This window comes from Pteropus medius, unplaced genomic scaffold (assembly GCF_902729225.1).
Source record: "Pteropus medius unplaced genomic scaffold, Ma_sr-lr_union100, whole genome shotgun sequence".
Taxonomy (NCBI): domain Eukaryota; kingdom Metazoa; phylum Chordata; class Mammalia; order Chiroptera; family Pteropodidae; genus Pteropus; species Pteropus medius.
The window spans coordinates 11,605,261-11,626,728 of NW_024352785.1; the positions used below are offsets into that span (position 1 = coordinate 11,605,261).

Consider the following 21,468-nt stretch of genomic DNA (forward strand, 5'->3'; position numbering starts at 1 on the left):
CTCACTAAAACTGCATTTAGTACAAAATCTTTCTTTGAGTACACAATTGAAATTGTTGTACCAGTCTGTTTCACAAAGACAGTCTATAGTCACATCATTCTGTCAGCCATTTAGAAATACCTATATTGCCACAGACACTTAGCACTTGTGTTAAAATGCTATTTAATTTCTCTTCTAGGTTGTATTGACACTCAACCCAACTGTTCAGAGACAGTCCAGGGTGACAGGTTTCATGTTGAAAAACTGAATATTCCAATGAGTGCAGTCTCTGGGCATTATGGGTAAGAATTCAGACATGAAGATGTCACATAAAAAGGAATACTAAAAACTGGTCTCCAGTATCAAAAACTAGTGCCTACAAAGCTTAAAGCAAAGACTTTCATCTGCCCAGTCAGTTATAGCTCTTAAGTGTTTGGATCCCAATTCTTCCAAAAGGGACATTATAAAGCATCAGAAGGCTTAAACACTTGCATAAACAGATGCTAAGTACAGTTCTCTCACTACTTTTTTTTTTCCTCATATACTTAGAAAATGATTGATCTATTTCTCTAGTCAGAGATAGGACAATAATGGCCAGCTTGTCCGTTTGTCTTTATTCTGTACCAGAAGCAATCTCCCTCTAGGCTTTCTTCAGAAGTACATGATTATCCAAAATAGAAAAACAGAAAAAAAAAATGGCACCAGTTTACTACAGGCATTAATAATAGAGAGGGCATGCCGAAGTGCAGAACAGAACATTTGTTTTATTGAGGTCAGTGTCAAGGTGCACATAAAGAAAAGTAGATGTTGTTAGAGTGCGTCCAAAGTAAATGAATGAAAAATGGTTGGAAGTGACACAATCTTTAGACTGTATTTACTAGTAATACTAAAGAACTTAGCAGCAGCCCCCTCTGTTGAAAATGAGTTACATATGTAGACTATTTTTCTTCAGTTTTTATTTAGATAAAGGACTGAAAAAGCTGAGAGAAAATGGTTTCTAAACTTGGCACAATAGAAGAATTCTGTACTCGCAGGCAGAAAATCTAGGCTAAAATCTCATTGCCTTATCCTTTACGTGACCTTAAATAAGTCACACAAACTGTTATACACCTGCTTTCTCAAGAGCAAAACAGCAATAGTAATGAATAATCTCTATGTTACAAACATTTTCAAGTGATCAAATGAGAATACATTTGTCAACAGGAAAGTATTACATAAATTGAAGCTGTTACTGAAACGATGTACTTTCCTGAAGTAAGACTTCATTGTGTACTAGGTCGGTTAGTTGCTCTTTCTCATGGCATATGATGCTTCCCTTGAGATAGACACATAATTATAACATGATGTGATAAGTGCTCTCTGAACTTGAAAATGATGAGCTAATATGAGGGAAGAGAATACAATTGATTTATTTCTGTATCTCCAGTGCTTAAAATAGTACACACTGCTTAATAGGCACTCTATAAATTTGTGATCATATTATGTGACCAAGAACAACCCATTTGAAATAAAATATGAATATATGTATTTATACAGCATATACAACATCAAAAGTCTTGAATAAAAGGTAAACATAGAAACCCCCAGGTTATTGTTATTCTATCATTCCTCAATTCCAATCAAAATTAGTTCCCCATGCAACATAATTATGAAAGTACATAATCCATGAAGACCATGGCTTGGTATTACAGAGAACACAAGAGAACCTCTTAATATAATCTGAAACAGGGGTTGGCTGAGAATTTGGGGGAAAAAAGGGTTCCAAAAAATTCAGACATCACTTCCTGGCAAGCCAAAACAAAAAAAAAGGAAAAAAAAAAAAAGTAAAAGAGAAAAGAAGAAGATAATATCACATAGACTGAAAATACGAAAACTTAAAGTTGATTGAAGAACAGGAAAACTCATTCTTTCATTCCCTTCCTTTAAGTCTTTAATGAGTGAGGACATGTTTTTAGAATATCTCAATAATTACATAGGTGTTGTTTTATTCTAGAAAACTACATGGTTCTCAGTATAATGGCCCAAGAATTTGTGGATAAGGAAGAAAGACCCTTCAATGGGACCCTGGTAACATTTAATGACTTATAGTTCATGCTATTGCTCATTAATTAAACTTGAATTCATGTAACTTTTAGTAACATATGTTAGCAAGAGAAAGCACTGGCAGATTATTTGTCCAGGGTTTCCAGTAGCCTCAGGGGTTCACAAGAGAAGTGTGTTTGTCAGCAAAGCAAATACATTTACCAGGAAGCTGATAGAAGGATGCAGAGATTTGGGTGTTGTTTATGATTCAAACCCAATTCTTTGTTAGCTTCTTTTAAACAATGCACAGCATACTATATACTATTTCCTGTAGGATAGTTTTCTCTGATGATTCTTTTTTTCTTCCCCAGCTAAGATAGACTCATTTGATTATTGTTTAATTATATTTCATTATTTCTACCAACTTTGAGCTCAGATGCAGGGTTTTTACCTTTCAAATATTTATAGTATTTTTCTCATGCTCTTTATTATTTATTTCTTAGCCAATTAAATACACATGCTCCTTTAATCTTACTCATTCATAAATTTCTCCATTTTCTGCATCATTATTTTCCTTTGAATTATTTCCAGGTGTTGGGTGTTTCTGCTCCTAGGATCTGACTCACCTTCTGGGGTTGTTAAATACTTAGAAACCACTGGAAGACCAACAATTAGGGCTGATAACCTAACCAGAATGATAGGCAGAAGAGATTTAAATTATTGCTTAGGGACTCTAAAAAATATGACCTTAGGCATCATAGAGTATTTTTCACTTACTTATATAAATAAGAAAATAGTATTAGCATTTTAATACCTGCCTTGCCTTCTGTGAAGAGCTGTTGTGAGTTTCAAGTCAGATACTGGTGATAAACATGTCTAGTAAACTATATAGTACATTAAAATTATAAATTAGGATGAGTCCTTCATGCTTTGCACATTAGCTTATAAAAATGGTAGCATTGCTACTCTTTCATGTCCATCATTTATAACTGAGTTTAACTCAGTGACCATGAATTCACATAAAACCATAGGACTCTGATGAGAAAGTATTTCATAGATGACATCCAGGCTATTACTAGGGAGAGAGTTTAGAAGGTTACAAATAGCCACATTAAAGTGGAGGAATGACTAAGTATTTGAAAAAAAGAAGGAAGAATGTGATTATTTTATTAGAAGAAAGGTGAGAGGTCAGAAATTAAAAAAAAAAAAAGAAAGAAAAACAGGAAGCTCAGAAATGGGAAAAGAAGAGTCATGGGATCAATTAGGTGCATAAAGGCTGTTACAGATGGCCTGAGGAAGTGGAAGCATGGTAGAGAAGTCTTCTAGGACAAGCTCTCAGACAATTGCAACAGACTGTGATTGAGGCTGGGGATTTTAAATCAAAGACATTATTTTCTTTTTGGGAGGAAAAATAACACCCATAGAAGCACTCTTTACTGATGTCACATCCCAATTTCAGTCTTTACTTTCAGAATACACTTATAAACACTGTCCTAACATTTTAAAAGTCTTATAGTTATATTTTTAAAAACTTTCTAGAAATTAGCAACATCCATAGAATTCTCCAATAAAATAGGGGAAAAAAAGTTCTTTGAATCAGCACTAGGTTAAAAATCTTGCCCACATGTAGCAAGAGAGTCTCCCAGATAAGTTGGTGTTGTTCTAGTCCAGTATTCTTCCAAGAGAAGCCTTGGTAATTTTAGTAGCTAGATCAAAAAAAGAAAGAAAAAAAAACCTATTAGGTTTAACATGTTAAAAATCTTATATGAAGGAAATTTAAAAAATTAGGATTCTCTGAGTTTAGCATCATCATCATCATCCGCTTTAGAACCCAGCTTAAAAAACTCAGACATTGACTCCAAAGAATTTTTGTTTATGTGGATTATATCTATTAATATTTACTATATAGGCAGTCCTCACTTTGATTATTCTCATATTACCTGAAACTGTAGTATATCAGATATTCTACCTAAGTTACCACAAAGCTGTGCAAAAAGCAGGGACACAGTTCCAGTGTGCATGGGTTTCAGTTAGCATAGGTACAGTATAAATCAAGGATAGCTTATATTAGAAATTTGAAACAATTACAAAATATTTATTTACTAATTCATTTTAAAATAACAAATTAATCATGTTAACATAAATGAGAACAATATTTTCCTAAACAAAAAATTAGCAAGAACACATTGTTTTACATTTTTTGCAAATTTCTTTAATATATGGCTTAACAGAAGACAACTGAATTCTCATATCTAGTTCTGCATTCTAATCTGTTGAGATCTCTTGGTTGAAGTATATGAAGAGAATATGGACTCAAAAGACATATAGTTGGAAAAGAAGTATTTTATTAGTCTTTTCAGATAGTTGTAAATATTTGATATTAAGTCAAAACTCAACAAGAGGTAGTTTTAAAGGTTAGATGCAATGAAGAGTATGAAATGATATTTAACCTTTTATAATTTTTTTCATTAAAATCCATTGGCTTATCTTGCATTTTAATGGAGTTTACCAATGCACTATTATTTTAGCACCATGCAAATCTTTAGGGAAACATTAACTCATTAGATTATGCCAATCTTCTAGACATTGGCACATTTCATTATAAAATATCAATAAAATGACATTTATTAATCCTACTGATCTCATCAGGAATAATGTTAAGTGTTAGGAAGCTGTTAAACTATCAGAGGCAAATACAAGTTTTCCAAAATTTGAATTTTCCTTGAAAACAAAAATGTTATCATTGGTAACCAACACTCTATTTTATTCTCCTTGAAATGACAGTCTCACTTCTTTTTCTGAGCTACATCTGCCAAATATTCAAGTCTGAATAACCATGCATTATCTGTTAGTTATTCTTTCAAGTAAAAATTATTTTCTATGAACTAGTTCAGCTGATATTCTAACAAAAAAGATTTTTGATTAAGACAATTATAGTTTGCATCAAAAATGCTTTATATGTATACTTCTTATTTTACTACACAGAATATTAAAAGAGTCATGATTTAGTGAAATCAATAATTTATATTACCTCATCAAGGACATTCTTAAGTGAAACTGGCTCTTTGTTTCTAATTGTAAGTACAGTGCAGTGAAGAACACAAAGACTACTAGTACTATTTGCTGGTGCTCCTAGTTCTCCTAACATGATGTAGGCTAAGACTCCAGGAGTTTTACCCATTATTGTTTTTCAAACATCAGCACAAATAGCAAGCCAATTTTTTTAAAGTGAATAATGTCAGTATTATTATGAAAAAAATAATTTTAACCTTCCAGACCCCTTGAATGTGTCTTGGGAACCCCCAGGGGGCCACAGACCACACTTTGAGAATCACTGCTTTAAAACAAATCTAATCATATCAGACCCCTGCTTTAGAACTTTGTCTTTTGTCGTAATGTCAAGCACATAAACTCCCAATTTGAAGTTCAGAACTTTGACAATCTCGACTCCACTTTAAGATCTAATTCCAATGTCAGCACCCTTGAGAAACCTTTTCTTTCACTCCTTGGCAGCTAACCAGAGATAGACACATCTCCTGGTCCTCTAGAGTACTTCATTTCTTCCTTTAACAGAATATCAGGAACACCTATTCATGCCTATTCTCATTATTCTTAGAGTTAGGAAAATAGCAGTGAACGAGATAGAGAAAAATCCTAATCTAATTTGTTAGAACTAAACTAATAGAATTTAAATATTAATGGAGTGATAGACAACATATAATAAACAAATAAGTCATATAGTTTTAGATGTTGAAAACTGTTATAAGAAATATAAGATGAAGGGATGGAGAATCACTTGGTAAATCACAAGTATTGGTTAAAGTATTCAAAGAAGAATTCTATGTAGAAGTAATATTTGACTAAGACCTGGGGGATTTAAAAGAGTGAGTCAGGTTAAGAAAAGAGCAAAGGCACTCTGGATAGAGGAAATGGTAGATGGAAGGTGCTGGAAGAATAGAGAGAACCCTAAATGTCATAGTTGCTCATGACAAAGGAGTCAGATGCTGAATGGACCCATTCAAGTGAGGGCAGTAGTGGAGATGTCCACTTTCCCAAGATGGCTTGAAAGAAGCTCTAGGAGGAACCCACAGTGCCTATGTGAATGGCAGTATAAGCATTGTGGCTGTAGTAGTGTATCCACTGGAGCAGTTCATAGTCTCCAAGCCCGGTTCTCAGATCCTACAGGTGATTTGTTGAGCAATTATATATCCTGTAATAAATTCTTTTTTTCTTGAACTAGTTGTTTCTATAGTTTGTTGCTAAGAACACTGACTGACATGAGTCCTCACCATATAGATGGTATTTAAAACCTTGGGACCCATGCAATAATCTAGAGAATAAATGTGAGATGGGTGAGTGAAGGCAAACTATCTTTGCTATGTTTCAATTCACTAACTGCCCAGATGGATCAGCTCATTATAAATCCCTTACCGATAGCCCCCTCAGTCCCTTCAACTGGAGACAAGTATACTGATTGCTTGTACTCATTTTCTCCAAGTGGCATTTTATCTTTCTATCTTCTACCAGCCACTTACTGTACATACCTACATTCCTCTCCCATTCCCCCCCCCTGCCCCACACACCTCAGTCAGGTCTTGATGCAGAACACAATTTATCTCAGACAGTATGGACTATCCTAAAGAAACAAACATGGGAGGTCAGGGCACCAAGAAACTCAGAAAAGCAGAAGGCCTTTACTAACCTCAGAGTGGAAAGGGCAAGGAAAAGACATACAGTTATGGGAGTCCAGTGAAAGCTGGTACCTTGGTACCAACAAGAAATTCAGAGCTGAAGCAGAGAGAGTCAGCTTTCTATTGGACAGAGCAGTGAGAAGGAGGGTGGAGATTCGTGGTCTTAGTCTGCTTGGGCTGCCATAACGAAGTCCCATAAACTGGGAGCTTAAACAATAGAAATTTATTTTCTCACAGTTCCAGAAGCTGGAAGTCCAAGGTCAAGGTGCTAGCAGGGTCATTTTCTTCTGAGGTCTTGCTCCTTAGTTTGCAGTTGATAATCCTTTCACTGTGTCCTCACATGGTCTTTCTTATCTGTATGCATCCCTGAAGTCCTTTGTGTGCCCCAATTTCCTCTTCCTTTAAGGATACCAGTCAGACTGCACTAAGACCCATCCTAATGGCTTCATTTTAACTTAATCACCTCTTTAAAGGCCTACCTCCAAATATAGACACACTGACATATGGGCATTCGGACTTCAACATACAAATTTTAAAGGGACATAATTCAGTCCATAAAACCCCTCAATCTTAGTCATATACATTTCTTATTTACCACAGAATATTTATAATTCTCACTTTTCTAAATTTCTTTTCTCTCACTCCGAGCATTCCAGGTTCATTTACTACCTAGCTTATCCAATGAGACATAGTTTCATAGTTTCCTTTTTTTCCCTAAAGGATGACTAATTTATCGAGAGCTTACATTTTGAAAGCTTTTGTTGTAAATGTCTTTATGTTTTATCTCATTTGATTCTTAATTATCCTTGTGATATGGATGTTACTATTTTATACCTATTTTCTAAATGAGGAAATTGAAAGAGCAATTAAGCAGTTTTCCCCTAGTGGAAGAGTTATTAATTGGTGAAGTCAGAGTTCAAAATGCAGAAATCCGATTCCAGACCCTGAGCTCTAGTCACCAAACAGCATAGGCCACCCTTAATTAGAAGTGGGATCCAAGATCTAACTGCCAATTTATATTGTTATTATTCTCTTTTCCTGACAGCCTAAGCTTAAAATCCATGCTCCAAAAGCAAATTCTAGAAAAAGTTCTTACATAATATATTAGTCTTCTACTCCTGTATAAGAAATTACTACAAACTTAAGAGGTTACAAGAATACCAATTTGTTATTTCATAGTTTACATGGGCCAGTGTTTCAGGCTCAGTATGGCTAGATTTTCTGCTCAGAGTCTCATAAGGGTGAAATCAAGGCGTTGGCCAAGCTGTGTTCGTAATCTAAGTTCAGGGTCCCTTCAAAGTTCATTCAGGTGTTGGCAAAATTTAGTTCTCTGCAGAAGCTGGACTGAGGCCCCCATTTTTTAGTGGCTGTTGGTGGGGGGCCACTCAGCCTTCATCAGCTTCTCTCAGGTCCTGGCTATGTGGTCCTCTTATAACATGGCAGCTTCTTCAAAGATAGCAGGAGAATTTGTCTCTCTAGTCTCAAAGATGGAGTATTATATAACATAATCACAACCACAAGGATTTCAAGATACTACTATGAACATTATGTGAAACAACTGAATATCTTAGAAATCTACACAGCCTGATAACCTGTAAGGAGATTGAATCAGTAATCAAAAACCACCCACAAAGGAAGAGCCCGAGACTAGACGATATCATGGGTAGATATCGTTATCATAGACGATAACATTTAAAGCATAATTAACTCTAATCCTTTTCAAACACTACCAAAAAATTGAAGAGGAAGGAAACTTCCCGAAACTCATTTTACAAGGCCAGTATTACACTGTTATCAAAGCCAGATAAGGATATTACCCTACAAGAAAATTATAGGCCAATATTCCTGATGAATATAAATATAAAAAGTCTCAATAAAGTACTAGAAAACTGAATTTATCAGCACATTAAAAGAATCACACACTCTGATCAAATGGCATTTGTCCCTGGGATGAAAGAATGTTTTTATGTATGCTAATCAATACATGTGATATACCACATTAACAGAATGAAATATAAAAATCATATGATTTTCTCAATAAAGGCAAAAAAGGAGTTCAACAATATTTAAACATCCTCTTATGATAGAAATTCTTAACAAACTGGATATAGACTGAAGATACCTCAAGATAATGCCATATATAACAAGCTCACAGATGACATCATACTCTGGTGAAAGGTTGAAAGCTTTTCCTCTAAGATCAGGAATAAGACAAGGGTGCCCCTTCTCACCACTCTTATTCAACATGGTGCTGGGAAGTTCTAGCCAGAGCGATCAGGCAAGAAAAAGAAATAAAAGGCATCTAAATTAGAAAGGAATTAAAATTGTCTAAGTTTGCTGATGACATAATGTTATATATAGAAAATTGTGAAGACTCCACCAAAAAACTGTTAGATTTAATTAATTAATTCAGTAAAGTTTCAGAATACAAAATTAACATTCAAAAATAAGTTGCATTTCTATGCACTAACAATAAACTAGCTGAAAAAGAAATTTTAAAAATTCTCATTTATAATAGTATTAAAAAAATAAAATACTTAGGAACAGATTAAACCAAGGAGGTAAAACAATCTACACATCAAAAACCGTGACATTGATGAAAAAAATTTAAAAAGATACAAACAAATGGAAAAATATCCATTGTCCATGGATCAGAAGAATTAATATTGTTAAAATGTCCATGCTACCCAAAGCTATCTATAGAATCGATGTACTCTCTATTTTTCCATGAAAAATGGTATTTTTCATGGAAATAGAAGAAACAATCCTAAAATTTGTATGGAATCACAAAAGACCGTGAATAGCCAAAGAAATCCGGAGAAAGAACAAGGCTGCAGGCATCACACTTCTTGATTTCAAATTATACTAAGCAATTACCATATAGTAATCAAAACACCGTTACTGGCCTAAAAACACACACATATACCAATTGAACCCCTATCTTCTACCACTCGCAAAGGTTAACTCAAAATGAGTTGAACATTAAATGTAAAACCTGAAATAATAAAACTCCTAGAAGAAAACAGAGGGAAAAAAACTCCTTGGTGTTAGTCTTGGCAATGAGTTTTTGTATATGACGCCAAAAGCACAAGCAACAAAGGCAAAAATCAACAAGTGATATTATATTAAACTAAAAAGCTTCTGCAGAGCAGAAGAAACAGTCAACAAAATGAAAAGGCAACCTATGGAATGGCAGAAAATATTAGCCAAACCATATATCTGATAAGTTAATATCCAAAATTACAAAAAAATCATATAACTCAATTGCAAAAAACAATCTCATTAAAAAATGAACAGAAGTCTTGCATAGACATTTTTCCATAAAAGGCATACATATGACCAACAAGGACATGAAAAGTTGTTCAGCATCACTAATAATCAGGGAAATGCAAATCAAAACACCAGTGAGATGTCATCTCACACCTATTAGAATGACTGTTATCAAAAATAGAAAAAAAATGAAAGATAATAAATGCTGTCAAGGATGTGAATTAAAGGGAATCCTGGTATACTGGTGGTGGAAATATAAATTGATACAGCCACTATGGAAAACAGTATGGAGGTTTCTCAAAATATTTAAAATAAAACTACTGTATGATTCAGTAATCCTATTTCTGGGTATCTATCCAGAGGAGATGAAATCACTAACTTGAAGAGATATCTGTACTCCCATGTTCACTGCAGCATAATTCAATAACCAAGACATGGGAACAACCTAAGTATCCATCAATGGATGAATGGATAAAGAAAGTATGGTGTATACACACACACACACACACACACACACACACACTATATATGTATATATGTATGTGTATATGGCATATGTGTATATATGTATATATACACACAATGGAATATTATTTAGCCATGAGAAAGAAGGAAATCCTGGCATTTGCGAAAACATAGGTGGACTTTGAGGACATTATGCTACGTAAAATATGTCAGACAAAGAAAGAAAAATATGATTTCATTTATATGTAGAATATAAAAACATTGAACTTATAGAAACAAAAATTATAAAATTGGTTGTTGGGGCACTCAATTAAAATTATAACAAATTTTAAGTTATAAGATAGTTTATGGGGATCTAATGTACATCATGGTGACTATAGTTAACAATAGTGTGTTGTATATTTGAAAGCTGCTATGTGACTAGAACTTCAATGTTTCAATCATAACAATAACAAAATAGTAATTATGCGAGGTAAGGAATTTGCTAACTAACCTTATTTCGATAATCATTTTGCAACATATATGTGCATCAAACATTTACTTTACTCAGAAGCCACTAATTTAAATGTTAATCTCATCCAAAATAATGTTGGACCAAATATTGTGTCACTGTGGCCCAGCCATGTTAAAATAAAATTAATCATCACACCCACCCACCCACTCTGATTTTGGACATAATACTCAATCATTGTACTTTTGTTTTTTTTTTTAACACAGTGGCAAACTTTTTAGGTTTTCAATTTTTTAGTATGAAGATTCATGATTTATGGGGCACCGATGAATGATTCAGAGTGAACTATGTAATCATTGAATAAGTTTTGAGGCAATCACAAGGAACAGTCAAGGCAAAGGTCCTCTTGAATACTAAAATCATGTTGAATTTAAAGTAAAAGTTGCTTCAACACTGGTAAGATTCACCCTGATTTACTGAAGTAAAATTCATCGAGATGGATGGCTCAAGTTCTATTTGATTTATGAATCTATGAGTTAAAAATATTTAGGGATTACCAGCAATATCCCAGCATAGATGATAGAGAAAAATACAATATGGACACTGCCCTTGAGAAACTTACAGTCTAGTAAGGGAAAAAAATAAAGTAGAAATCAATATAGGGTCTCATGCACATACCCACACACATTCCTGGCAAATGTTTTTTAATCATTCATAGAATGAAGTTCTCAATTTAAAAAATAATGAAGCAGTCCTTAGCCATGGATGTCATCTCTCCTGGAACAAATGGCAGTGAGCCTAGCATTCAAAGTAGATAGGATTTGAAAAACTGAGGGATACCGGAAGTGCAAAACAAAGGCAAAAAAAGTGAAAAGAAGAGATAAATATCTCTTCTGAGAAGAAATAGAAGATGGCTTGAAGAACAATAAGCTTAATGAGGAGAACTTGCAAGTTTCACAAAATATGTCAATGCCATTCCACTTACTGTTCATTTTACCTTCTATAAATTCAGTAAAATATAAATGCTGAAATATTTATGAAAGTTCTTCAGACAGTTAATTATCTTTTAAACACAAAAGCAGTGTTTCTACTTAGAAATCATCACTTCTCTGACTTCTTTACTTTCTACTAATTTACATTGCCAACAATTTCAGATATTTTTCTTCCCTGAGCCATTCTACACAACGTAAACAACAACGACAACAACAAAACAATTTATTGGGTCATAGGAACTCCTGTATACTTAATAAGAAACAGACCAAAAAGTTTCTCCATGAACCCTAGATTCATTCCCAAACTAAATGCTTTCACTCCTGAACAAGTTTCACAGTATGTACAATTAGAATATGTCTCACTAAAATGAGGAAACCACAAATCTCAAACAAGCAATGACATTTGCAGCATCCTATTTAAGATTAGGGCCTCTGGGCTGAATTTGCCTGTGAAGTGCTTAGAATTTTGTATAGAACACAATAAATTTGATAATTTTAGCTATTAATCCTCTCTACTGTAAGAAAAGAAATTACAGTCTATCGGAGATAGTATCAGCTAATTGACAGCATTAAAACTTAATCAAGAAATGTAAGATACAAAAGGGAGACATTGACAGTTTTGTTTTTTTTTTAAAAGGGTGAGGATAAAAGATGGAGAAAATGTTGTTTATGATAGCTTTCTTCCATCTTAACATGATGACATTTTGCAAAGGGTTATCAGATTTGACCAGGTATAACAATCTTATTTGAAGGGAAGTTCTAGAAATTTATTTTTTCCCAATTCCTCTTTCTCAATCATTCTATTTTTTTTTTTTTTTCAATAGATGATTTCTTTCTGGGAAGCATATTCCTATTCCTTGCCATGAAATGAATTTCTAGCCTCACATGTTGATAATACTCACTTTATAACCAGCACTCTTATAAAAGAATGTAGATCGTTTTCAGAATTTCTATGTCATTCACCATGTAGTAGTTACAGCTAATCTAAGCTGTTCTATTTTCAAGGGCATCGCTGCTTTGCAGGGCATAATGCTGGTTTTCTTATCTTAGGAATGCCGCCTTCAGTTATTTTTGTGATCTTGATCCTCCTGAATCCTTTTCTGTAGAGATTCAAAACAGTATTTTTTTGGTCCTGATTTTCCTCATGAGCTTAAAATAGCATTTGACTTTGAGTGTTTCATGTGTACATAACAAAGAAACCTGAAAACTTTCTTTGTGGTGTCATGATTAATTTATATTCTTTAAAGAGAGCATTTTAAAATATTCTTTTGAGATTATTAGAAATCATATACGTTTTTTGTGTCTAAAATAAAAACCATCTGTCAATCCAATTCTTTAGTGATATTGACATACCATATGCATTCAATTCAATAATCAAATAATTTTTATATCATTTACATATCTTATATAGTAATGACTTACTGAACCAAGGTGAAGATCTCTTGCTATTCCTTAATTTTACTAAATATTTTCAACTCCACATATATGAGGATATAGTGCAAGGATATATATTGAAACACCCTGACTTGTGTTTCAATAATCCTAACACATCTTATTAGATGGCGAATAACATTAAAAACCTCCCTTGGGCCCCAAGATTCTGCCATTTGGACACATTAATTCCTTTTACAAAAAAGGGAAATGAAAACACTCAGCATTATATCTCTAACAGGATGCTTCTGATGGATTTAGTTATACGAGGTTATGGTTGTCAATTGGAAATACCTAGTCTACCTCAGTTTGAGTAACCTTTATCCTTTTTCTTCAGCAAGAAAAAAAAAATCTGAATTATTCAAGAGAACAGAGAAGTGTTGCTCTGAACTAAAAAAAAAAAAAAAAAAAGGAAAATGACAACATTGATAACATGTGCAAATTTTCATTTTAAGTCATTTGTTTAGCTGTGAACAATGTATAAATTATTCCAAAACTATATAACTGCATAAGATAATGCTATGAATGCTGAGAGGTAGAAATACCATTGATTTGTCTAAAGGAAGTGAACAAGTGTTTCTTCAGTTTTTAAGACCAAATGTATTTTAAAATCCCTGGATGGAGATTCTAAATTCCAGAATAGGTTAGTTTGAAAAGTTATAATTATCCTACATTTATTCTTGATGTCTAAATTTATTCTTGATGTCTAAGAAAACTCTGTGGCAGAAATGCAGGTCCATTTCTTCACTTGGGCCCTCTCTCATAATTTTAAAAATGTTTTTTTCTAAAATGGTAAAATGATGAATTTCTAAAATTATAAACAAATGTATTTGATTTTAACTACTCACAGCTAATTATTAAATCATCTATATGAGCCTGTTCATAAAGAATTCGTGTTTTTAAAATTGTTTTTTAAAAAAAGTGAACAAATAGCTATATAAATATATCTACAGATAAAACGAAGTGTTACTATCATGCAGTGTCAATTCTTGTTTTAAGAAAAAATTTACAATGTAAATAGAAAAGTCAGAGATAAAATGAAAAGAAGAGCATATGAACAGGGGGCAATAATGAATAGAAAATAGCGTAAAGAACTTGGCTATGTTTATGGGAAAGCCCAGGGTCCATCCAGAGTGCAAGAGTAACATGGGGTCTAAGATCCCAAAGATGAGGAGATATTTCAGCACCGCTATTGGGTGGGGTGGGAGTACAGCCTGGAGTAGGCAGGGGTTCATATGTGGAAAAGGAGAGAGCAGGATGTACTCCAGGAACTAAGAGAAGTTGTGAGCACAGCTTGGGGGAGCTGGTGAGCAAGGAAGAGGAGAAGTAAATAGATGGTAGATCACATAGGACCTTGTAAGCCACACAAAAGGGTCTAGACTCTATTTTAAGCACAGTAGGCACCATGTGGTAGGCATTTAAACTTCATAGTCAGATTTGATTTGTAGGAAGATTCCCTTGTTTGATGTGGTGAATGGAAAGGAGATCAGGGTCTATAATACAGGAAGACAATATACAGTTAGCAGATATTAATGTAGTATTTGAAGGAGATGATAATGGCTTTAAGTAGTAAAGTATCATTGATAGTAAAGTGAGGTCAGTGGATTCCAGAGATAGGTAGATAGATGATAGATTTTAGCACTATGAAAGGGATATGGAGATTTATTTTTAGAGGTATAAAAGAGAGAAGACAGAGTTAAGAATAGTGCCTAGGGGTCTGTGTTGGCCAAATGACTGGTTGGGTATATCATGCCATTCCCTAGCAGAGTAAACTTTAAAAAGGAAGAGCAATTGCTGGGGGTGGGTGTGGAGGTGGGTGTGCAGAGTGAGGAGTTGATATGTGGACATATGGAGTAGGATGTTCCTTGGGTTGCTTAAATGATCCTAGTCTGTTGGTAGTTGGATAAAGGAATATAACATTTAGGAAGAATCTGTACTCGAGTTAGAAACTTGAAATTCATTTTCAAATAAATGTAATTGAAGATGGGAATGAGTGAAACATCTCAGGATTGTGGAGAAAGAAAAGAAAGTAATTCCAAAGGCAGAATTCTAAGAAACGTTGACATTTAAAGAGCAGGCTAATAAGAAAAAAAGCTTGAAAAAGGACACTGTCAGAAAGGTAGAAGGAAAACTTCTTTTAATTATAAAAATTACCATAGTAAAGAGATAGTTTTGTATTGCATAGGGCTAATCTACATTTTTGAGAGCATTACCATAATATGTTGGAAAATGAATAAAAACAAACAGCAATGCTTGGAGGCAGAAATATCAGGGAAAATGAAGCTAAAGAATCACATTCATTCATCCATCAACACATTCAGGAGCTTCCTTTTAAGCATTCATTGTGAAGTAATGTAAAAGACATTGCAGTGAACATAAACATAAATTAAGCTCAGAGTCTGGCTTTCAGAAGTTTATATACTACAGTTAGAGATGAGACATGTGCATTCATAAATAATTTGAAGTAGAACAGGACATGTTTCCTAAAAAAAGCATGGAAAACATACTAAGGAAGGTCAGAAAAAGAATACACAGCACTGCCACAGGGTTAGGCTCAATATAAATTAACATATTGAATCAATTTCTGCTGTCTAGATGAAGGGGTTAAAAAAGGCTTTCTATAGCAGTTGACACTAGGCATTAAAATAAGAGAATTCCTACTATTTAAATAAAAGGGAAGGAATTTGCATAAATCAGTGGTAGGTATAAGGGTAGCAGCTGGAGCAACTTAATATGAAGCAAAGACCTAAATGAACTCATTTAAAAAATACTTTGAGCGTGTGTCTATATTAACCTCAGATTAGAAACAAAGAAAACACCTCATTTTTGTGGCAGTGGCTAAAATTACTAGGGTCATATCCATTCTACAATTGGTAGCGTCCAAACAGTTTTTAATACTCTTCATACTTAATCCCCCAACACAACTTCAGTGATCAGGGCAGTTATTTCTACACATGTAAACTGAGACCTAAGTGGTAAACGTAATTGAATCTGAGTCTTTGTACTTGCCCTACACCTTATGTTTTAGAATGTTCTGGAAATTTTTATAATGACATTTTCAATAATTTTAGAATAATTAAAATTTTTAAAGCCATTGAAAAGGAATTATAATTCTTGGTCATATCAGAATAAAAGTATCTGAAAGAGCCAACAGAGTATGTCTGTGTTAGGTACTGTGTCTTGGTGAGCGCTTCAGAATGGAATGACTGAGATGGTATCAACTAAGGAACATCAGCAGAGGCTATGCATATTTACTAAAGGACTTATCAAAACACAGTGAGGACATTTAGGTGATCTCGGATTTGACTGATAATTTGGAAGCCTAGTTTCTGGCGCTAGATCCATGGTTTCATCTTAAGTCAGTTGCCGATTCCCCCAATTATATGGGCTTTTTCTATAGGGTATTATAATATTTGTAGGCATGTTAGGGGATAGATAGGAAAGTGACAATAAAGTCAGAGATGGCTTTGGAAGTCACTCTCACTCAATGAGGAGATCTTTAGGGTCTTTATATCAAGAATCTGTTTATGTTTACATTGTGCATCTGTAATTCTGTAATGTGTCATTCAGTTTTGGCTACTCAACATTCTACAGCTAAGTATAGTATATCCATGTTATCATACAACTCTTAAAATTCATAATTCAACATCCAAAGGCCTACTTTTTGTATGAAAAATGCCTGCTAACTTAGATGTCTGACTTTCAAAATAGCCTAAACAGGATTCTTTTTGAGTAAGATATCTTTCGTGCTATCTTCTTAAAATAGCATAGCAAAAAATAGTAAATTTACTTAAATTTCTAAGGAACATTCTCACATATACTCTAAAACTTTTATTTGTGTGCACTGTTATATGCTACCAACATATGACAGAACTTAACATATTTTACAATTTAGTGTTAATATGTTAAGTTTACATATATCATGATTTTTAAATACCCACTCTCGATGTGAATTGCAATGAAATACAGTATCCCTAAGTGAAAGGTGATACAGCTTCCATCTTTGATTATTTGGCAAGAAATACAAGTGTGTGTGGTGCGTCTCAGATAGGCCATCTGCCAGCTTCCATGCTACTGAATGTGCCCCACGAGATCCCGAAGGCAGAGTGGTGCAGAGGCATTGGTTTCTGCCAAGCTCCACTTATCCTTCTTGAACTTTAGCCAACTTTTAATTTTTCGCTTTAAGTTTAATGCCTTTGCCTAACACACATAAAGTAAAGTTGCTTTCAGTACTCCAACTGAAAATCATCCCTACCCAGGAAGTCAGAAGAATGTCATTTTCATGTTATGAGTGTGCAGTGGGAGTAAAGGAGAATTAACATTGATTTTTTTACATACATATCTGAGGTACTCTTGGCTGGGAAGCACTTTCTGTTATTCTTTACATACTTATTCTGAATCATTATTGATGTTTTTGAAAATCTTAAATCTATAAATTCTATGGGCTTTTAGAAAAAACTAAAGCAGGATTTTTTTCCATTCTATAGCTGAAACATACACAAGAATAAACACTCATAGATTTACAAACATTCACCCACCCACATGTGTCTTCTGAATGGCAGGCCATACTGAAAAATTTGTTTTTAATATGTGTCATGCTTGTGTGTATCATCTGGTCTCATACATCATGGTGTGTGTGTATGTGTGTGTGTGTATATCTATGTGTATATATACATATATATTCACATAGATATATACATATTTATGTTTATATTCTTATGTATAAAAGCTATTAGCAAGACAAAAGAGTCATCCATATTAAACAGACGTATAGAAACATTGTTGACTGCTTTGATTTTCTTGAATATCACTGTCTCACTGAAAATAAGAAAGGTTTGCAGTAAGGTAATCTGGGGCACAGTCTATAGATTTCTAAAGGATGGATCCATAGTTTCCACCAATGCTACCTCACCTACCAATGCCCATACATCTGAGTTTAAAAAATACATTTTATATTCCCATAGCAGCAATACCATAGAACATTTCTAACTTTGAACCTTTTACAGTTCAGTCAACAGCTGTTGATAACAAAATCACTGATACTTAGAAAAGTTCATCATTATTTAGGTCCAGTCTCATCAGCTGACAAAAGAGATTAGACCATCATAGTGTCACAGAACTATTTTGCAATTCAGCTAATTTGACAAAAAAAGAAATCTATGTTTGCTCTCATCCATTTTTTTTCTTTCCACAGTACATCATGGCATGAAATGTCTACCACAAATAGCACAAATGTATTCAAACAGAAACATTCTAACAAGCCTAAGTGAGTTGGCTGGAGTAGAGTATGTAATCTGATTGAACACATTAGTAAAAATCAAGCACTATGTTCCTAAATTGGACTGTGAATTTTCCAGGTTGACTTAGTGAAAGTTTCTCTGCATTCGTACATCATGCTGCAGGAAAATAGATCAAGTTCATTTTGGTGACATTAGCCAAAAGTTTAGATGACACACTGCTTTCTAAAAGCGAATTATATATATAGAACTCTTTAATGTATCTTTACTTATTTAAGTAAGGATCAAGAATGGGACTCTTCCTATTGAAATCCATGCAAGCCAAAGATAAAAAGATTTACAGTGACATGGATTTTTATAAGATAAAAATAGGTCGACAACTTAGTTAATCCTCCAGAGTCATGGCAGGAAATACATGTTTCCTTTGCAAGATCTCACCCTTAATAATTTAATTAATATTATTTTCTCTCATTTTCTGTATTGGATTGGAAAAGTAGGATGGAAGGAAATGTGTTTCACTTACTACTACTATACTTCTGTAATCTTGTGTGGTATCTGGCCTGTGGCAGGTTTTTGATAAACATGCGCCAAAGCCTTGGACCCAGACTGTCACAAACTTGCCCTTCTCTCTTACTTCTGAATGTTTGACTGGCCTGCTAGAGTTGTCAGAACCACACCCACCAGGCATGGCCTCTCAGAAGGCATACGCAACCAAATTTACTGTTTTTTTCTCCTATTTCTTTCCATTGTGATACCAAATTTAGGCAAATTTTCCCAAATTCTGGCACTCTAAACTTTGATTGTAAATTTTACTTCAAATCAGGAAGTTGCACAATCTTTTTTCAGTGCGAAACCTGTGGTACTGAGCGAATGGAGAATGAAGTTGTCAGTTCCAGTTTATGCTGTGCTCCTTCTGCACTGTAATGTGTTTTCTTTTTATTTGGGGTGATATTCACTCCATTTAGCTGTAACCATCTCAATTGAATTTATCCATATTTAACTACATTTTACTACATGTAAGATGTCAGTAGTATTTCCTGAGTGTTCTATGGCCTGCTCTGGTTACACAAAAAGAAAACAATATTTGATATTATCACTCAAGCAATAATATTATAATTAAGAACAAATCTAAGACAACAAGATCCTCAAAAGAACTGAAAATGGATGTCACTAAGAGCTCTAAGCCCAGGAAGCTTCCCCAAATAGGAAGATTGTCTAATAAGCCTTAATTCACCTTTCAAAGTTTTAGGCTAATTATGGTTAGTTTTCTTAAATATACAAAATGATACCGCTAGCCTTGTAAATTTAGAAAATTGCTGATATCAGAGACTGTGTAAGGGGATTTCTGCTTTCTGGTAATAGCTAAATTATTCACAGCACCCCTACCCTCACCAAAAATAATTTAAGCTATGAAACACTTTAAAATTTTTTCTTAACAGCTAAGGTAACATGGAAAGATAATAAGGAACCACTAGGTTAAAACTTAAAGGAAACTGGGGACACCAAGTATAAGCAAGAATTAAACCTGTTTTTCCCTAGATGGCATTTGCTGATCCTAGAAAATTTGAATTTTTGTTTTAAAAGCCTGGTAGGCAAGAGGAATAAAAATCAAACTCAATGCCTGTGACAGTGAAATCTTAAAAAGGAAACAGCACAGTAAGCTGGGACCCCTAAAGGCTAAACCCTCATTGTGTGATACTGAAAATAAATAGTCAACATGTGAAATTAAATGTTAAACTTTGATATAGGTGTTCTTGAGCGCACGAATGTGGGCAGTAGTGAACAGGAAACAGCTTTAAAGAACATGAGCCACGTTTACGGGAGAGCCCAGTGACCACGGGGAGTACATGAGAGTGCAAGAGTGATGTGGGGTTCAAGATCTGAAAAATGAAGGGGAGGCAGTCTAGCGCCACTACTGGGTGGGGTTAGGAATGCTGAGAGTAGGCAGGGTTCAGACGCGGCAAGAACAGAGCGAGAGCAGGATGTGTTCCAGAAACAGAGAAGTCTACTTCCTAAAGTATTTAATGAGATATTTGTCTTTTCATCCTTTTTATTCAAGTCTTTCTAACTTATTTTATTTAGGCAAAATTTTCATATTAGCCATAATTAGAAGAGATTCAGCGAAATTAATTGAATTACTTGGATTTCAATTCAAATCAAAATATACTTACTGGACACCTATAGACCCTGTCTTTTTAAGTGTCTCAACATATACATTTAAAAATGCTTTCTTATTAAAATGAACTGCACTGAAATAGTTTGGATAACAAAAAAAAAAAAAGTGGGTTATTCCAGTTACCTACCAAATAAAGATCTGCCCAAGATCTCAGAAGAGAATGACAATAGATTAACAATGATAAGTGGAATCCACCTTAAACTGTGATCTCGACCTTGACTGTTTTCTGTGCATAAACATTTAGTGCTTTAAACTCCATACTGCCCACACAATAACTGCTAATTCACAAGAATAATTCCTCAATTCCGATTTCCAAAATTAGCTGTACTTTGGTCTACCCGCTTCTTCTAAGCCTCACTGAACTTTGATTGGTCCCTTTCTGTTAAAGTCCTATAAAATAGTTTGTTCTCCTTCCTTACGTTAGACTGCCTGAAGGAAACTCTCATGCCTGGGATGTTTGGGTAAAGGGTTAGCCAAAGATGCTCTGGTTGTGTTTCTTCCACACATTATAATGGAAAAACAAGTCACATGGCCAAACTCAAATCTAGGGAAGTGGAAATATCCTCAGTCTTGATGGGAGGAAATGAAAAGTTTCATGGCAAAGGGCATGAACATAGGGAAGGTTGAAAAATTAGAGTTAACTTCCAGTTCCTGATCATTGTGTTAGGAGCTTAGAAGTAATCACCACTCCATCTTGACAAGTAAAAAGCTGAACAAACTGACAAGTCACCAACTCTTCTTATATCCCTATGAG

The 21,468-nt window shown here is 34.2% G+C and overlaps 1 long non-coding RNA gene across 1 annotated transcript in view; it reads right to left on the reverse strand.

The window, feature by feature from the left end:
* Positions 1-723: 723 nt before the first annotated feature.
* LOC120590858 (uncharacterized) overlaps positions 724-21,468 on the reverse strand; it is a 459,896-nt gene continuing 439,151 nt past the window's right edge. The window contains exon 3 of the long non-coding RNA XR_005649785.1: positions 724-3,707. This is a non-coding gene — a long non-coding RNA (uncharacterized LOC120590858). The remainder of the gene's footprint in view (positions 3,708-21,468) is intronic.